Raw genomic sequence first — 17,586 nt, 5'->3', positions numbered from 1 at the left:
CAATGGAAAAACGAGAACTGATACCGCGAATTGCAAGATGGTGGTTGCGAATACAAGAGTTCGACATCGATATTATTCATAGAGCAGGAACTCAGATGTGCCACGTTGACGCATTAAGTAGAGCGCCAGTTGTAGAATCGCATGAGATGGAGACAGCATCCCTGAAGATCTCAAAAACAATCATAGATGAAGCTGACTGGTTATTTGCAATACAACTACAAGACGAGAAAATCCAGAAAATAGTTGCTGATATGAAAGCCGAGAAGAAATCTGAAAATGACGAGTATGCAATCGAGCAAGATCGACTGTTTCGCAAATATGACGGCAAGATGCTTTGGGTTGTGCCGAAGCAGTTGAGATTCCATATCCTCCATGAATGCCACGACAAAGCCGGACACATGAGCACAGATAAAACCATCAGTCGGATTTTGAATCTGTTTTGGTTTCCCCGAATGCGTAATTTTGTAAAAAGCTATATCAAGTCCTGTGTCGGCTGCACAATGTATAAAATACCAGGTGGACGCCAGGAAGGTCAGTACCACTACGATGACATCAAGCCGATTCCATTTTCCACCGTTCACATGGATCACCTGGGAAATGAACATATTTTAGTCCTTGTCGACGCTTTCACCAAGTTCACCATCGTTAGAGCAGTAAAAAGTACAGCAACAAAACACGTCCTAGATGCCCTACAAGAAGTCACCAGCTACGTGGGAATGCCAGATAGAATTGTAACCGATCGAGGTACCGCATTCACGTCCAAAGATTTTGAGAAATATTGCAAGTCGAACAAGGTAAAGCATATACTCAACGCCGTGAGAACACCAAGAGCCAACGGTCATGCAGAAAGGACAAATCGAATTATTATGTCAATGCTTTTGCCTTCAAATGAAAACGAGAAACGTTGGGACGAAATGCTGCGATCAATCCAGTGGAGCATTAATACCATGGTAAATAGCACTACTAAATGTTCCCCATTCCAGCTTCTATATGGTTATGAGCCCCGAGATGTCCTTGAAAACACGCTGACGAGTGTGATCCAGAATCAAGACCAAGGAATGATGACTGACGCCGAATTAGAGAAGCTCCGAGCTGACGCTGCGAACATTATCAACGACCACAGAGCAGTTGCCAAGATGAGATACGACGCCGCCCATTCCAAGCCAACTGTCTAGAGCCCTGGAGACATTATTTTGGTTGAGAACGAGCCTTTTAGCACAGCCGGAATACAAAGGTCCATTTATTGTATCGAAAGTGCTGCCCAACGACCGATATCTTGTTGAAGATCTGCCACATGCCCAACGAAAGCAGAGACATTATAAGTCAGTGTATTCATCAGACAAGATGAAACGCTGGTGCGAAATTCCCCCCGATGAGCCAGATGAAGACGACGAAGAGGAAGACGACACAAATTAATAATCACGCGAGGACGCCGTGATCGTCAGGAGAGGCCGAATGTAACGAGCGGGTTGTTGTCAAGGATTAGTTTAAGCAAAACCCTATACTGTAATCTATAGCTAAGTAAAATTAAGATCGAGATCGATAGAAGAATAAGAAGAGGAGGAGGCACGCGTAAGGAAGCGCACGTAAAGTTTGTAGAAGCAAATCTCATGTTACAACTGTTACCCTCTAAGCCAATAAAAACACTCCACCATTCGGAAAACTAGCCATCCTGTCATATTCTTACATATGTATGTATATAATGCTAGCTCGCTTAAACACAGCCACTATCACATAAATCACCACTCACTTGTCCAATCGACTGGGTTTTAATATATTGATATATATATTTATAAACGGGATAGTGCATTAATTAATGCATGCAAATTAACACGATCACGTCGGGGTCACCAAATGTTTAGCTATTGAGCTTTTTCAATAGCTGTTGCGAATAACAAATAGCCGAATATTTTCCGATACTGTTTGCTTTGTTTATTATACTGGCAGCTAGGGCCGACCAAGAGCTATATCAAATTCACAAGTTGAGTCTCTGCCGAAAAACGAAGAAGTGGCAATTGGCGGGACAGACAGCCAAAATGCAGCGCCCGAGCTTAATGTAGGTAGATAACAAAGAGAGAGAGTGTGCGATGCACTATGGGCATCGCTACTGCTATTAATGACTATTTCAACTTACAATATTAAGAGTATAAAATTAGCCTACTGCACAGTTGTGGCGGCTGCATGACCCAACATATACTTTATATGGTCGGAAACGCTTCCTTCTGCCTGTTACATACTTTTCAACTAGATATACCCTTTTACTCTACGAGTAACGGGTATAACTATTAAAACATGTGATACATAGAATATGTAGTAGGGCTTAATAACTACTGCCTCTGTTAATTTAATTTAAATTATTTCATTTAATTTATATATTTTGTATATAAATTGTAAATAAAATGAAATATATATACGTCGAGTGGAACGTTCTTCTAAAGAAAATAATATAAATATATTTTATACATATATTTATATACACATATTACCATAATCAATAAATTAAAATGTATAGTACATGAAATGGAGTGGGCGAAATTGCTTGTGGTTGCGGCTGCTGCTGCTAATTCCTCCAGAAATTAAACGCCCGGGATCGACTTCAATTTTTGCACTTTATTATCGCACTTGTAAATTAAGACTAACTTAAAACTAACATTGGAAATACCGCGGGACCGCAGAGTGGTGAATACCTTGCGGGAAGGAGGGAGAGCGAGAGGAGAGAAGGAGAGCGCGAGGAGAGAAGGAGAGCGCGAGCAGCGGTGCTTGCGAGCCGTGGAGGAGCTTTGAGTACAAGCATTGTCCGCTTACACTGCCGCTCAACTGTTTGCGCCCTTCTGGCGTGAACATTCTCCCCTCCCTTGCGTAAGCAAAGGTATCCCTGGCCGGCTAGACAGCAGGATCGGCCTCTTCACTCCGTGCACGCTCCAGAAACGGTCCATCCGAACACCGTTTACTGCGCGACGGGCAACCCATCCTCAATCTTTAGGAACCCCGGTTGGATCAGATTGGCATATACATCTGATCCCAACACGAGGGAGATGGTGGCCGGCCGATGGAAGCGCTCGTCCGCGAGACGAACACCGTCAAACTTGGCCCTTGCGGCGTCGCTCAGAGCTCGGATGGGTGTCCGGATCCTTAGGCTGGGTTCGATCTTCAGGACGACGTTGAGTCGGAAGGTGTTGTTCGGGACCGGAGTGTCACCGAGCAGACCTCGTCGTCTCCCAGCCGTGTGATGGGCAGCCGGAACGCAGCCGCCAACGACCGGCCGATGCTGCTCACCGGCATGCATGGGTCGATCATGGCCCCGGTCTCGAAAGTCTTCGAGCCCGTGTCCAGCACGACGACGGCTGTAGGCAGGATGGGGACAGCCTTCTGCTGCCCCGTTGCCACCGACGGAGACGCGACGGAGACCTGGGGCTGGTGGCGGAGTGCGGGAAATCCGGACCGGACGAGGTGCAGCGGGATGGCGATCTCTGCGCGTCGGAGCTGGTAGCGCTGGAGGAGCGGGGAGGACCTCGTGCATGTGGAGTAGAGTGTGGTGGTCTCCTCCACACTTCTTGCATCCCTCTTGGCTGCGGCAGTCTCCTCCTGAGTGCTGATGGGCGAGGCAGTTCGAGCAGTACTTATTAATAAGTACTGCCCGAAGGCGCTTTTCAGCGCTCAGTTTGTGGAACCTCTTGCACTTCCGAAGAGGATGGATTCCAGAGCAGAATCGGCAGCGGTAGGATTTAATACCTCGAGTACGTCTGCTCTCCAACGACTGGGTGGCACGAGGACGAGGAGCCATTATTGTAGGAAGTGAGTAAGTCTGCCAATAAAAGAAATGAAAAAGCTTAGTATGAGCCGACTACTATTTGGGCCCCGGAATGGGGGAAGTGCCCTAATCCCTAGGAACGGAGGACTCTTTGTCCTCCATCGGTAGAAGAATAATTTTGTGGACAGGGCGTTTTATGGTGCCGCGAGACGTACGGATCTCAACGACTCGAATGCGGTCGTCGGCTCCTGGAAAGGCAGAAACGATTCTACCGAGCCACCATTCGGTCGGTGGTAGATTGTCCTCCTTGACAACTACCATATCGTCGGCTTGGAGGTTCCTGGTCGGAAATTGCCATTTGTTTCGTTTATGGAGTTCTTTAAGATACTCCTCTTTCCACCGTGAACTAAACTGCTGATGTTGTGCCTTGAGGTGTTGCCATCGATTTATTATCGACTTGGCTTCGCCCTTTATCGCGGGTTCCGCCGTGGAAAGCAACGGCCCTCCAATAAGGAAATGGCCTGGTGTGAGGGCCAGCAAATCTGAGGGATCTTCGGACATAGGGGAGAGGGGTCTAGAGTTGAGGCAAGCCTCAATCTTAGCGAGAAGCGTCGCCAGCTCCTCAAATGTATATTTGCGGGCTGACGTCGATTTAAGGAACAGGGTTTTGAAGCTTTTCACCCCTGCTTCCCACAGACCCCCCATATGTGGAGCCCCTGGTGGGATGAACCGCCCTGATATCTATATGCATCAGTCACGGACTCTTTGATAGCTTGGAGAAAGTCCCTGGAAATCAAAGTAGCCGCCCCCACAAAGGTCTTACCATTATCCGAATGGACCCGCTGAGGACAACCGCGCCTCGCTACGAAACGAGCAAAGGCCGCTAGAAATTTCTCGGTTGTTAGATCGGAAGTGGGTTCCAAATGGATAGCCTTCGTGGAAAAGCACACAAACACACAAACATATCCCTTCGTTATGAGACACGCTCTCCCTGTATAATTTTTTATTTCGAAAGGGCCGGCATAGTCGATACCCGTGTAGGTGAACGCCCTCGAGAAGGAGACTCTATCTGTTGGGAAATCGCCCATCAGCTGTGTTTGGAGTCTCTTCTTGTAAATCGTGCAAATCTTACACGGATTGACCACAGCCTTCACCAGATTCTTGATTTTAGGAATCCAATACTTCGATCAGATCAGGCGTACGATCAATTGACTACCGCCATGAAGAGTAATCTGGTGAGTAAATTGGACGATGAGGCGCGAAAGTCTACAGTCATAGGGGAGAATAATCGGATGACGTTCATCATATTGCAGGGTTTTGGAGGCAGTGAGACGGCCGCACGCCCTTAAAAGGCCGTTTTGGTCAATAAACGGGAACAAATTCACCAAAGGACTTGACACTGGAAGAGGCCTTTTCTCGGTCAGATGCTGAAGCTCTTGGCCATATGCTCTACGCTGCGCAATGGAGGTCAGAGTTCGTTCTGCCTCTCGGATCTCTTCACTTGTAGGGCGTAAATTGGGCAAGAACGAACCTTTGCGGCAGCGTTGAAGGAAGCGTTGAACATAGACCAGAACTCGCAGGGCCTTGTCCAATTTGGAGAAACGTCCGAGAAAGTCGATGGACGGGGCCTTGACAAAATGCACTTTGACCGCGCGCTGCTCTAGCTCTGTCACTGGAAGAGTGTCGCTTTGTGCTGACCATAGCTCTCGTGGCCCTTGCAGCCACTCTGGTCCGTGCCACCAAAGATGGTTTTCTGCCAATTCATGTAGGGATACGCCTCGACTGGCTAGATCGGCGGAGTTTTGTTCTGAGCGAACGTGTGCCCAACAGTCGACTGGCGTCGCCTGCGTGATCTTGGCAACTTTGTTGGCCACAAATGTGGTCCAGTTGCACGCAGGCTTTTGTAGCCAGGCTAAGACGATTGTGGAATCTGTCCAGCAGCGGATATCTGAACTGGCGGAGGGCATGTGCGGAATGATTGCTGTCACCATTTCGGTTAACAGCACGGCACCACAGAGCTCTAGCCGAGGAAGGGAGACGGGAGTTTTTACCGGGGCCCCTCGTGTTTTGGCTGTAAGCAGACGAGTCAGGATCTTTTGCCCCATCTCGACGCGGATGTTGTATAGCCGCTACATAGGCTAGCGATTTGGGACAAAACTTCTCGCTTTGTATAGGAGGGTTCCACAACTATTTCGGGGGGAACGAAATAGAATTCGTCGGACTTTGCCCTCCACCGAATACCGAGCGTCTTGGCCGTGCTTTCGGCATCGATGTCGAGGAACTCGCTATGAAGGAGGTGTTCGGCCGGGACGTCTTTAAGGACGCTTTTGTTGTTCGAGGTCCACTTTCTTAGCGGAAACCCGGAGGCACTTAGGGCTGCTTGCAACTCTCAAATCGAACTTTGGGCTTCGTTTACGGAATTCGCCCCTGCCAGAACGTCGTCGACGTACATGTGCTGCTGGATGATGCGGCTGGCATTTGGAAATGGCGCTTGGATATCCTCTGCCAGCTGTTGCAAGACTCGAATGGCGAGGAAGGGGGCGCAGTTGACCCCGAAGGTAACTGTTTTTAGTTCAAAGTCTCGGATATCTCCTTCCTTGTTTCGGAACAGAATTCTTTGAAACGGGGTATGTTTTGGATCGACCAGATCTGACGATACATTTTCGTAATGTCTGCACTGAAGACGTATTGAAAATAACGTCATTTCAGGACCTGGATCGCTAGATCGGATTGTAGGACTGAACCAGCATGAAGGATATCATTTAAGCTGGTCCCATTTGCCGACGGACGCGAAGCTTTGTAGTGGTGCTTTCGGGCTTAACTACCGCTTGGAATCGAACGTCGGCGAGTGCAGACGTGTTTCTTTCAAGCTACGAATAGCAAGTTCTAAAAACTACAACAGTATAGTGAAAGTTAAACACAAAGTGTAAAGTGCAGTTTGCACAACTAACAATTATTGACTATAGTAATTATTTACTAAAATATATAATTATTCCATATTGTTCTGGTAATTGTTATATGTGGACTTAGAACAATGAATCAAAACGACATACGTTCTCAGCGACAATGTGAACAAGACGAGCGCCGGCTCTCTTTACAACGCAACAATGCATACTTTTCTTTCGTCTCACCGCAAATCGGTGATCGAGCACCCTCACCTTCAACTAACTCGAAACTTTTGCCCTCAGAGAACGACAGACCGCGTTCTTGCTCTCCCTCTCTGCCTGCTTCGGCTCACAAGTCGTGGAGCGAAGAGACCGCCTCTCCTACCCCGCCCCTCTCGCAGCGCCAAACGACCGTCCCGGGTAACTGTAACACTGCAATAACGAGTGCAGTGACCTCACTGGCAACTGTCACTGCTACCACAACAACAACTTCGTCAGCGGCCCAACTAATTATCGCTGTGCCAGCTGTAAATAATTCAGCAGCACTGACCGTTTGCAACAACAATAATGCACGCAAAGAACAATCAAAACAAAAGCAGAAGTCGATTTCGACTGTGCAGACTGGCATGGATCGCTACATCCAAATCAAGAGAAAGCTCAGCCCTCATAACAATAAGGCAGGTAATCAACCCAAAATCAATCGAACCAACAACGGCAATGAAAACTCTGCAGTAAATAATTCAAACCGATATGCTATCTTGGCTGATTCTGCGACCGAACAACCCAACGAAAAAACGGTAGGGGAACCAAAAAAGACCAGGCCTCCACCAATTTTCATACGAGAACAAAGTACAAATGCACTTGTAAATAAACTCGTTGCTTTGATTGGTGACAGCAAATTCCACATTATCCCACTTAAAAAAGGAAATATTCATGAAATAAAACTACAGATCCAAACAGAAGCAGACCACCGTATAGTGACTAAATACCTAAATGATGCTGGTAAAAACTACTACACATACCAATTAAAAAGTTGCAAAGGGCTACAGGTAGTACTTAAGGGCATTGAAGCAACAGTGACACCAGCTGAGATAATTGAGGCTCTGAAGGCAAAAAACTTTTCTGCAAAGACAGCTATTAATATTTTAAACAAAGACAAAGTTCCGCAGCCACTATTCAAAATAGAACTCGAACCAGAGCTCCAGGCACTAAAGAAAAACGAAGTGCACCCAATATACAATTTACAGTACTTGCTACATCGGAGGATCACCGTGGAGGAGCCGCACAAACGTATCAATCCAGTTCAATGTACTAATTGCCAAGAATACGGCCACACCAAGGCATACTGCACCCTTAAGTCCGTATGTGTTGTCTGTAGCGAACCTCATACTACCGCAAACTGCCCCAAAAACAAGGACGATAAGTCTGTGAAGAAATGCAGTAACTGCGGGGAAAAACATACTGCAAACTACAGAGGCTGTGTGGTGTACAAAGAATTGAAGAGCCGCCTAAACAAACGTATTGCCACAGCACATACATACAACAAAGTCAATTTCTACTCTCCGCAACCGATTTTTCAACCACCCCTAACTGTCCCAAGCACTACTCCAACAATTTCTTTCGCTAGCGCCCTAAAATCCGGACTAGAAGTGCCCGCCCCACCGACAAGAACTGCTCATTCCGATCATACACCGACAAACATCCAACAAACACAACAAAGTGGCATCGAAGCTATGATGCTATCCCTACAGCAAAGCATGAAAGACTTTATGACGTTCATGCAAAATACTTTGCAAGAGCTCATGAAAAACCAAAATATCCTGATTCAACTTCTTGTATCTTCAAAATCCCCATAATGGCTTCCCTACGGATATCTCTGTGGAACGCAAATGGCGTTTCACGGCATACACAAGAGCTCACACAGTTCATTTACGAAAAAAACATCGACGTAATGCTACTATCAGAAACGCACCTCACAAATAAAAACAATTTTCATATACCAGGATACTTGTTCTATGGTACAAATCATCCAGATGGTAAAGCTCATGGAGGCACTGGAATACTCATCAGAAATCGCATAAAACACCACCACTTAAACAATTTTGACAAAAACTACTTACAATCTACGTCCATAGCCTTACAACTCAACAATGGTTCAACGACTCTAGCCGCAGTCTACTGCCCACCGCGCTTTCCAATCTCTGAGGATCAATTCATGGAATTCTTTAACACACTAGGTGACAGGTTCATCGCAGCGGGTGACTATAACGCCAAGCACACCCATTGGGGATCTCGACTTGTGACGCCAAAGGGTAAGCAATTGTACAATGCGCTTACGAAGCCAGAAAACAAGCTAGACTATGTATCCCCGGGTAAGCCTACATACTGGCCAGCAGACCCAAGAAAAATCCCAGACCTGATCGATTTTGCAATTACTAAACATGTCCCCCGCAACATGGTCACCGCCGAAGCACTAGCAGATTTATCATCAGATCACTCACCTGTTTTTCTAAATATGCTAACTCGCCCCCACATCGTCGACCCACCGTATAGACTCACAAATTTTAGAACAAACTGGCCAAGGTATCAAAAGTATGTCTGTTCACACATAGAACTAACGACGGCATTATCTACAAAGGAGGATATAGACAAGTCAACGGAAACTCTTGGAAACATTTTAGTTTCGGCTGCAAAGGCTTCAACCCCGCCAGTGACGTATGCAAAACCAAACTACATCAAAACTAATCGCGAAATCGAGCGGCTGGTATTAGATAAACGACGCCTACGAAGGGATTGGCAGTCTAATAGATCACCAATTACAAAGCACATGCTTAAGATAGCCACACGCAGGCTTACCAATGCTCTCAAACAAGAGGAAAAAAACAGCCAACGTTCATATATCGAGCAACTCTCTCCCACCAGCACTAAGTACCCTCTTTGGAGAGCTCACAGAAACCTAAAGACTCCAATAGCGCCAATTATGCCACTACGAAGTCCCTCTGGCACCTGGTTTCGAAGTGATGAAGAAAGAGCCAGTGCTTTCGCTGACCATTTACAAAATGTATTCCGACCAAATCCCTCTACCAACACATTTATTCTCCCTCCTTTAATAGCAGCCAATCTAGATCCTCAAGAACCCATTGAATTCCGACCATGTGAACTAGCAAAGGTTATCAAAGAGCAACTGAACCCAAGAAAATCGCCTGGCTACGACCTAATAACTCCAAGAATGCTCATTGAACTCCCAAAGTGTGCTATTCTTCACATCTGCCTGTTGTTCAACGCAATCGCCAAGCTTGGATACTTCCCTCAAAAATGGAAAAAGTCGACCATAGTAATGATTCCAAAGCCAGGAAAAGATAAAACGCAGCCATCATCATATAGACCGATAAGCTTACTAACATGTCTTTCAAAGCTGTTTGAAAAAATGCTACTCCTTCGGATTAGCCCTCATCTTAGAATAAACAACACACTTCCAACACATCAATTTGGCTTTAGAGAAAAACATGGAACCATCGAACAGGTCAATCGAATCACGTCAGAAATTCGTACTGCTTTTGAACATCGAGAATACTGCACAGCCATTTTTCTAGACGTCGCGCAGGCATTTGACAGAGTGTGGCTCGATGGACTTTTGTTTAAAATAATCAAGCTGTTGCCCCAAAACACACATAAGCTACTGAAGTCATACCTATATAACAGAGTGTTTGCAATAAGATGCGATACAAGCACTTCACGCGATTGCGCAATCGAAGCTGGAGTGCCGCAAGGCAGTGTACTGGGTCCAATCTTATACACCCTGTATACGGCGGATTTCCCCATAGACTACAATCTAACAACCTCCACGTTCGCTGATGATACCGCGATACTCAGTCGCTCCAAATGCCCAATAAAAGCCACCGCACTCCTATCCCGACACTTAACATCTGTAGAACGATGGCTTGCCGACTGGAGAATTTCAATAAATGTTCAAAAATGCAAGCAGGTTACCTTTACCTTAAACAAACAAACATGCCCACCACTGGTCTTGAATAACATATGCATTCCACAAGCCGACGAGGTAACATATCTGGGTGTTCATCTGGACAGGCGGCTCACTTGGCGCAAACATATAGAAGCCAAATCGATACATCTTAAACTTAAAGCAAGGAACCTCCACTGGCTCATAAATGCTCGCTCTCCACTTAGTCTGGAGTTCAAAGTTCTTCTATACAACTCCGTCTTAAAACCTATCTGGACTTATGGCTCCGAGCTGTGGGGCAACGCATCCAGAAGTAACATAGACATTATTCAGCGAGCACAGTCAAGAATTCTGAGAATTATCACTGGAGCGCCGTGGTACCTTCGGAACGAAAACATACACAGAGACCTAAAAATCAAATTAGTAATCGAAGTAATAGCTGAGAAAAAAACGAAGTATAACGAAAAGCTGACCACCCATACAAATCCCCTCGCAAGAAAACTAATCCGAGTATGCAGTCAAAGCCGGCTGCACCGCAACGACCTCCCAGCCCAGCAATAAACTTATTAGGGCATTAATGAAAAAACTATCACTAAGTGAAAGTTAATTAAGTTAGATTAAGATTTGAACACTTATTGTTAGTCTCTTAACACAAAGGGAAGATTCAATAAATAATAAAAAAAGCAAAAAAAAAAAAAAAAAAAAAAAAAAAAAAAAACTACCGCGTGATGAGGAAGATGATACGAAGGAGAATTGTGAGTCGGCGGAACTTCTTTCATATGACCCAGATCCAGGTACTCCTGGATCACGCTGTCATATTGCTCTTTTAAGGGAAAGTCTCTTTTTAAACGATTTTCGTTTCTAAGAAACTGAGCTAACGCAATGGACCTTGAATATCCTAAATCGGATCCGGTATTCTCGGGGTCCCGGAACGGGAGCGTCACCACGTACCTACCGCTTGCGTCTTTTGTTGTTGTTTGGAGGAAGTTCCTTTCACAATAGGAGTCCGACTCCCAGAACTTGCTAAGAAGCGTGTCGAGCGAATCAGGGTCGCCTATTTGGTGCACCTGGGTCGTGAAGGATGCGACCCGTTTCGGCTTACCCTTGGAAATCGGCCCCGTTAGCACCCACCCGAAAATAGTTTCTTGGCCCAGGAGCGAGCCGCAAATATTTTGTTGGGTGCCATCCATCATTATGGATGGTAGAATGTCAGCCCCGATCAGTACATCAATTTGAAAGCTCTCAAAAAAGGTAGGATCTGCCCAGCGGAGTGCGGGCAGGTCCTTCAAAGAATTTCGAGGGATCGGATAGGAGGGCAGTTTGCCTGAGAGCTCCGGAAGGACGTACGCTTCAGTGTCTAACTGTAGACCTGCCTTAGTAGGAGAGCGAATCCCGAAATGACACATCTTCGAGGATTTCGCGGAGACCGAATGATTTAACCCGGAGACTTGGGTCTGGGTGTTGCGGAATGGCAACAGGCGTTCTGAAATGAACGTCGCCTCGGATCCCGAGTCGATTAAGGCTCGTCCCCAAATATCACACGTCAATGATCGCTGTGCTCAGTAGGACGGCTGAAGTGCCGGACGCGAAAAAAGTTTGCACCGCTGAGGTGCTTGCCGATGCATTTCTGCTGGAGGGTCTCGGAGGTTGCTGTGTAGGGGGCGAGGTTGAGGAACTCGCATTTTCGGAATTTGGGGGGCTGCGATGCAGCAGCGTATGGTGCCTGCCCTTACATGTAAAACAGCTGTGTGTGCTTGTGCAGTCACGTAGCTGGTGACCTCTGGCAAAACAATTCAGACATAGCTGCTTCTATTTTATATAGCCGAAGCGCGAGTCAACAGACATTTGAAGAAAACGCGGGCACAATCTTACCGGATGGTTCTCCTTAGAACATAAGTCACACCCTTTCTGTTTGGTGCTGACCTTTGTCTCGAAAGATTGAAGGCTTTTTGGAAATGCCTGAGTCGGTTTCATATCTTCGATGGCTTCCAATGTCCGATACCTTTCGCTCAGGAAGGCATTAATTTCTTCCCAAGCTGGGATCTCGGATTTGGCAGTTAGCGACTGTTCCCATAAGGACAGGGTCTGCTTGGGCAGTTTGCTCGCGCAAAGGAAAACCAAGAGACAATCCCAGTTTTCTGTGGATACCTGGGAATGCGCTAGTGCTGTTAAACACCCCTGAATCGTGGATTGTAGCTCTGTTAGAGCATGACCAGATTCTTGCGAAATTGAACTCAAGTTAAAAAGGAGCTTGAGCTGGCTGTTGACTAAAAGTCGCTTGTTTTGGAACCGATCTCGCAGCGCCTCCCACGCCGAAGCAAAACCATCATTCGTGAGAGGAGATTTCGCCACGATGGCTTTTGCTTCGCCACTTGTTTTCGTTAGGAGATGGAATAGCTTCTCGACCGGAGTCAGCCTGGGGTTGTTTACGTTAATTGCCGTGAATAGGTCCCGGAAAGTGGGCCATCGGAGGTAGTCGCCATCGAAGACTTTCGTGTCGCATGGAGGTAAGCGGCAGCCGGACGAAATTATCGGCTGAGAGGGTGCTTGCGCGACTTGAGGCGTTGCTCTGACGATTGTTTCGCCAATTTGTGCTGCACATGACTCGTATACTGAGTAGCAGTAGTCATATTTGGCCTGGAGAATAGGCACTGTGTCGAGGGATCCTTCTTGAGCCATTAGGTCAGAGCATGTTTCGTTCTCTCTTTCCACTTTGTCCCATAAAGCTCGCACCTGTTGCAGACGGACTTGTAACGTGTGTAGGGACGGAGAGGCTTGATCAGGAGTGTTGATCTTCGCTTCGAAAAGGCTTACGCGATCGCTGACGGCGATGAATTTATGCAACGCTGCTGTTGCGGGCGTTGGCTGCTCAGAGGATGCCATTTTCTTTGTGGTAGAGCGTGTGACGCGGAGGAAATCAGTCCCGACAGCGGAGGGAATCTCGGATTTTCTCGATAGAGAAGACTCACTAGACGCTCGCGTCACTGGTCGGGAAATGACCAACCTAGGAGTTGTCTTCGAACTGGTCGATGGCAAAACCTTTGCTTTCGGAGTGGGAGTCGCGGTTTTGACCCTGGGACTAACGGACTTGGGTGCTGGCTTACCGCGAGTGGATAGCGGAGATTGCGGGTTGAACTTTTGTTCATTTCCAGGTGCGGGTGCCTTTTTCTTGTCTCCCTCTAGGGGCATGCTTAGCTATGCCCTAGGAAAGGGAGGTCAAGAAGGCCTACACGCCGCAAAAAATGTGGAATTGAAAAAGAACCAGACACAGAGGGCACCCAAATCTGGATGGACAAAGAATTCGGGAGAAAGTTGCAATTGGGATTTGGAGATTGGAGCACGAAAGGAAAAAAAATTCAAATTTTTGTGAAATAAGGCCCCAATAGATCTTCAATCAACTGGAAAAAAGCTTAAATGAAGCACAATATAGCTAAAATTCAGTGTGAAAAAATAGCTAGGAGGATTCACAAAAAAAACAGCTAGAGTGAAGTCCACAAGAAGATATAGCTATATTGGAGTCTAGAAAAACAATAGCTCAAATTTATAAAAAACTATGAATTGCAATTTCTAGAAAAATAGCTACCAGCTGGAGTCTGGATAATAGCCAAGGATTTATAAAAAATCGCTACCGATTGGAAATCCCGAAAAAAAAAAATAGCTAATATATGGAAAATAGCTATAAATTGGAATTTATGGAAAAATAGCTAAATAATAGCTACCAGATGGAGTCTGGGTAATAGCCAATAATTTATAAAAAATCGCTACCGACTGGAAATCCCGAAAAAAATAGCTAATATATAGAAAATAGCTATAAATTTGAATTTATGGAAAAATAGCTAAATAATAGCTACCAGATGGAGTCTGGGTAATAGCCAATAATTTATAAAAAATCGCTACCGACTGGAAATCCCGAAAAAAAATAGCTAATACATAGAAAATAGCTATAAATTTGAATTTATGGGAAAAATAGCTCAAAAATAGCTACCAGATGGAGTCTGGGTAATAGCCAATGATTTATAAAAATTAGCTACCGATTGGAAATCCCGAAAAAAATATATGAAAAAAAATAGCTATAAATTGGGATTTATAGAAAAATAGCTAACAAATAGCTATCGAATAGAGTTCGGATGATAGCTAATAATTTATAAAAATAAATAGCTACCGTATTTAGGACCACAACGAAAAATCGCGACAAACGGATGCGAAACATAAACACAAAAAAAAATCAACAAGTTGGGAGGCTGATAAATTTGGGTGGAACTGATAAATAATTATTTTAATTTAGGAACCAGAAATAGGAGCCAGAAATAGCTTGTAAAAAATTATTATTTGGCTTAAATAATTATTAAATAATCGGGTCAGTTTTTTCTTAAATTTTGTCGTCGGACTTATTTATTTTATTTTATGTTTCGATTCTAGGGTATTCTCTCGTCGCTATGCGCCGGTTTTTTGTCAGGGCAATAAAGAACAAAGAGGAGACGAAAGAACTTGCACTTGGCAAGTATGTATTATTTGGAGTTTAATAGGGGACTTGCAATATGTATTTATGTATGGAGAAACATATATATGTAATGTAATATCGGAAGAAAAAAGTCAGGTTTTAATTTATTCTGTATGTCGAGATTTGTGTTTTATTTTGAGCCAAGAGATAAAATTTGTTCTCAGTTCGGGTTCGATATTATTTATTATTTTTGGTAATATATTTTATTTGTGTATTAAATTGGTTAAATCTATGGAGTGATTCCAATATATGTATGTAGATGTAAATTTTATTGGAATGTATGTATGTCAAATTTTACTTAATGTATGGATATGTATATTTATGGGTATGTATAATTTTATGTGTATGTAAAATTTTGCTGAATATATGTATATGTATATTTAATTTAATTTAGTTGAATTTGTGTTTTGTATTTTTTATTGAGGCAAAATACAGCAGTTTAGCAGCGGACGATAATAGTGAATTTTTAACAGTGTTTTAAAAAATGTATATATATATATGTATATGCGCATGGATACCAGCGGATCACCGTGAGACGAATTAGGGGGCCGCTATTGGCAAAGTGCTTTTTTATGCACTTAAAAAAAAGAAGTAATCACGATGGCTGGGCGCATGTACTTATATATTTTCACTTAATTTTTCACTTGATACGGATGGACGGAAAGAATAAACGCTGTTGGAAAAACGAAAATGGCGACCACGGACGGAATAGGATTTAAAGCCGTACTTATCTTGATTTTTCCGCAAGGAGCGCTGGTAGGATCAGGAAGTCGCGGAGGAAGGACCACGAAATGGAGTGGGCGGAATTGCTTGTTGTTGCGGCTGCTGCTGCTAATTCCTCCAGAAATTAAACGCCCGGGATCGACTTCAATTTTTGCACTTTATTATCGCACTTGTAAATTAAGACTAACTTAAAACTAACATTGGAAATACCGCGGGACCGCGGAGTGGTGAATACCTTTCGGGAAGGAGGGAGAGCGAAAGGAGAGAGGGAGAGCGCGAGCAGCGGTGCTTGCGAGCCGTGGAGGAGCTTTGAGTACAAGCATTGGCCGCTTACACTACCGCTCAACTGTTTGCGCCCTTCTGGCGTGAACAGTACATTTGTTGAAAAGTACGTAACAGGTAGAAAGAAGCGTTTCCGAGCTTATAAAGTATATATATTCTTCATCAGGAGCAATAGCCGAGTTGATCTGCCCATGTCCGTCTAGAAAGTTAAGATTAGGCAAGCACATTCCAGAGACATGGACACATCGCAAGTTTTCCACGCTCCCAAACTGCCCAAAACTACCCGCCCACACATTTGAAAATGGTTTGATATTTTTAAATTTTTATAAGTCTTGTAAATTTCTATCGAATTCTATTCTTACGCCCATAAACCGTCACACACTTTTTAACAAATTAAATTCTTCTTTTTTAAATTGAAAGATTTTGTTTGAATTTCCACTAGCTGACTAACGGGTATCTTATAGTCTGGGATCGAGACTATAGCATTGTCTCTTGTACGGATCGATTCGAAAGACGATAGGTGCGATATAGGAAAAGAATGAGAATAGTATATTTAAATATGTAAGATCTAATTTTGTGCTGAAATGCTAGTATAGATTGTTGAGCAGAGGTCATGCAATTCATATTTAAATTATCGTGATTTAAAATAAGTGAAATGAATTTCTAGTTAATCTCCTTAGAACAGACAAACTAAATCGGAAAAATAAACTTCACCACAAATAAGACTACAAATAAAGACTGCTACAAACATTGTTCTACTCTTGTCTAGTCTGAAATGGGAGAATTGCATTACAATGTAGGCACCGTTAGATAATCATTAAAAAGACATTTGGTACCGATTAAATGTGATTCAAGTAAACTTCATATTGCGCATTCAAAACTGGTAATCTGTAATCAAGAATCGGACCGAAAAGAGAAATTAATAAGATCTTAGTTATCTAAGCATTATCAAATTCCTTTAACAAACCTCTGGTTTTTGTTTTTAATATGAACGAAACAAGATCGGGAAATTAAAACATTGGATTCAAAAGTGCACCAAGACCGTATGTGGAAAAATAATTAGCTTACAGTTTAGTAAGGCACCATTTTTGAAGCTTGAATTTCTAGATCGGATTGTAAGCCATCTCGACTACACCATCGCTTTCCTTAGGCACCAAAAATATTGGTGCACTTCGTGATGACTGACTGTGTTTAATAATGTTTTGCTCTAGCATTTTATAATTGATGGACTACCTCGACTGTATCTAAAGGATCTGACAGACGCAGGAATGGAATTGTTTGAATGTTGTCTTTAACAGTATTTGAAAAGGTTATTTTTTTGTATCCTTATAAAATAAATTCGAAAATGTATTGCAAAGCTCTGTGAGAGCAGAGAGTTCACTTCAATAAAATCATCTGCATTGTAACGTGTGACTTCGATTGGGGTATCCATATGGAGTCGTTGATCCTCACTTAGGTACCTTTAAGTAGCTGTAATAGTTAA

At 44.0% G+C, this 17,586-nt stretch overlaps 1 long non-coding RNA gene across 1 annotated transcript; it reads right to left on the bottom strand.

Annotated features, from left to right (window-relative positions):
- Positions 1-16,737: 16,737 nt before the first annotated feature.
- On the bottom strand, positions 16,738-17,357 carry LOC120320724. Its single transcript, XR_005560254.1, has 3 exons — positions 17,071-17,357; positions 16,940-16,991; positions 16,738-16,873 (listed from the first exon to the last, which is right to left on the bottom strand). It is a non-coding gene; the product is annotated as an uncharacterized LOC120320724 (long non-coding RNA).
- Between the last annotated feature and the right edge of the window lie 229 nt (positions 17,358-17,586).

This window comes from Drosophila yakuba, chromosome 2L (genome assembly GCF_016746365.2).
Source record: "Drosophila yakuba strain Tai18E2 chromosome 2L, Prin_Dyak_Tai18E2_2.1, whole genome shotgun sequence".
Classification (NCBI taxonomy): domain Eukaryota; kingdom Metazoa; phylum Arthropoda; class Insecta; order Diptera; family Drosophilidae; genus Drosophila; species Drosophila yakuba.
The sequence above is the reverse complement of the archived record's forward strand: the minus strand, read 5'-3'. Positions and strand labels throughout refer to the sequence as shown.